This window comes from Aotus nancymaae, unplaced genomic scaffold, assembly GCF_030222135.1.
Source record: "Aotus nancymaae isolate 86718 unplaced genomic scaffold, 86718_ANA_hifiasm-v0.15.2.pri h1tg000016l, whole genome shotgun sequence".
NCBI classification, from domain to species: Eukaryota; Metazoa; Chordata; class Mammalia; order Primates; family Aotidae; genus Aotus; species Aotus nancymaae.
Window position 1 is genome coordinate 27,088,932 of NW_026988428.1, and position 2,922 is coordinate 27,091,853.

Here is a 2,922-nt window from a genome sequence, read left to right on the forward strand (position 1 = left end):
TATTCGAATGTAGTTTGAATAGTTGGCCACCCTTAGTTCGCTGAAACTCAGTGATTGATAGGAGAGTAGGTTATAGTCTGTTTATACATTCAGTTAAGTTGTAGTTTGTTATTAGGCTGAAAATAAATATGTAAGGAGTCAACTTTACACTAAAGTGAACATAATACCCTAGCGAGGCATCACTAAATTTATCTCTATTTCATGTGTGTGCCCCTTTCAGTACCTAACACATGTCATGCTCATAATAAAAATTCAAAAGGTTATTTGTTTGAATAATAAACAGAAAATATGATTATTTTTTATAAAGTCATATGACATTTATAAAATGACATTTAATGAAGTTGTCTGATAGGGAATTCAAGTTTAATGTTTAAAAGTCAAGAATTTTTATATAGGAATGGTAGTTAGAAAATGAAATAAAGTAAAAAAACAGCAAACAATCTTTGGGTGCTTAGGAGTAAAGTGAGCATAGTAACAAATGTATACACATCCTTTGTTGACCAAAACATAGATTGTTATTGAAAGATGTTAATGAAGATATGACATAACAAGTGATATCCTGTTAAAACATCAATATTACAAATATGTTAAAGTCTCTGAAATTTATCTCTAACTTCAGGCAATCTATAAAATAACTATAATATTAATTGAACTTAAATAATGGATTATTATGTAAATTTCCCATGTAAGTATAGAGGCACAATAATGGTATTTGTTTCCAAAAAATAAAATAAAACCTGTAGTTAAGGGGGATGATATTTATTAGTTATTAAGACATATTTGAATGTATGTTAATTATAACTCTTTGTTCTTTGTAAGGTATTAGGCAACTATAGTGAGAAAACAAAATACTGTGGAAAATCATTATTGCTTAGTTTATTTTAAAATATAATTGTATTGTTTAAGGTGTATAATTGGAAAACCAAAATTTTACATATATATATTGTGTACTTGTGTGTGTGTGTGTGTGTGTGTGTGTGTGTGTGTGTATTTTTTCTTTTTTTTGAGACAGAGTCTTGCTCTGTCTCCTAAGCTGGAGTGCCGTGGTGCACTCTCAACTCACTGCAGCCTCCCCCTTCCAGGCTCAAGGAATTCTCCAGTTTAGCCTCCCACGTAGCTGGGATTACAGGTGCATGTCACCACAGGGAACTACTTTGTGTATTTTTAGTAGAGACAGAGGTTTCAACACGTTGGCCAGGCTTGTCTCAAACTCCTGACCTCAAGTGATCCATTCATTGGCCTCAGCCTACAAAAGTGCTGGGATTACAGGAATGGGTCACTGGCACTGACCCCAAAAACATATTTTTGAAAATATATAGGGGCCTCACATGTAAGTCGTATGGAAATTGTCACTCTATCCTAACAAGTAGAGAGCTAAATAAACTGAAAAAAATCCATAATTTTTCTTGCATTCATAAGAGAAGTAAAGTCATAGGACAAACTGCTGCTCTCAAAACTGGAGAGAACAATAGGTAAACACAGAGATTCACAACTTATTAGGGCAGAACCCACTAGCAGAAACTTCTTCTGAAAACCTGCTCAGAGTGTGGGCAGGAAATCCTGAACCATACTTGGCAAATTGTTGGAGGTTCTATAAAACAGCCAGGAAACAATAGGAAGCAACCAGGATAGACAAAATGATGATTTTATGTTCTTATCTATAAAAAATTACTTTCAGTAGTGAAATGTTGAGTTAAGCAATTTAATCAAAACATTAGATTTTTGTAGAACTTTATAAATATAAATTTAATATAGACTTTGAAAATGGGAAGTAAGAAGATGATAAGAAATATGTGAGTAGGTTTACTTTTATGTATTTTCTGTCATTTTGGATTAAATAATATTTTATATAAATACAATGGTGTTTTCTTAAATTGCCAGGAGGCTTCTACCTTTAACAGAAATTTTTATTTTAAGAATTTAGAGGGCTGAATGTATAAAAATAATAAGCCCTAACTATGTATTACCTACAAAAGACTCATTTAAGCTTTAAGGAAACACATAGGCTGAAAGTGAAGGAATAATGAAAATATTTTCATGCAAATGAAAACCAAAAGATAGTAGGGTAGCTATATTTATTTTAGAAAAAAATAGACCTTAAGTAAAAGAACTGTAACAGAAAATAGTGATCATGAGGTGGGACAATCTTTTCCTCTTCTCCCTTTTGGAGGATAGATTATAACACGATTATTGGAGATCCATGAAACATTATCAACATCGATGCAAAATCAGGACTTAAAACATCCTGATTACTCCTATCTAATTATTTCTGATGATTTTGATATAATAAAAAGACAATGAACATCATTATATAATGATAAAGTGGTCAATTCCTCAAGAGCATATAACAATTGTAAATACATATACATCCAACATTAGCACAAATCAATAAATATTTGAAGACCTGAAGGAAGAAATAGACAACAATATAATAATAGTAGGGGACTTCAATACCCTACTTACAATAACGGATAAATCATCAAGGCAGAAAATCAATAAGAAAACAATGGACTTGACTAAATTTTACACCTAAAATATCTAACAAATATGTAGAGAATATTCCATTCAACAGCAGCAGAATATACCTTCTTCTCGAATATACATGGAACATTTTTCAAGATAGATATGTTAGGCCATTAAATAAGTCTTAACACATACATCAAGATTGAAATTATGTCAAGCATCTTTTCTGTCCATAATTGCATGAAACTAGAAATCAACAGTAGGAGAAATACTGGAAAATTTTAAAATATGTGGAAATTACAAAGCTGTTCCTGAACAACAAATGGGTCAAAGAAGAAATCAAAAGAAAATTTAAAAAAATAGCTTGAGACAAATGAAATTGAAAACACAAAATACTAAAACTTATGTGGCTAATAATACATAAAACAGGAATACAAAGGATCATTAGCAACTAATATA

The 2,922-nt window shown here is 31.0% G+C and overlaps 1 non-coding gene across 1 annotated transcript; it reads left to right on the plus strand.

The window, feature by feature from the left end:
* Positions 1 to 2,129: 2,129 nt before the first annotated feature.
* LOC135275520 (U8 small nucleolar RNA) lies at positions 2,130 to 2,264 on the plus strand. Its single transcript, XR_010343144.1, has one exon. It is a non-coding gene; the product is annotated as a U8 small nucleolar RNA (small nucleolar RNA).
* The last annotated feature ends 658 nt before the right edge of the window (positions 2,265 to 2,922 follow it).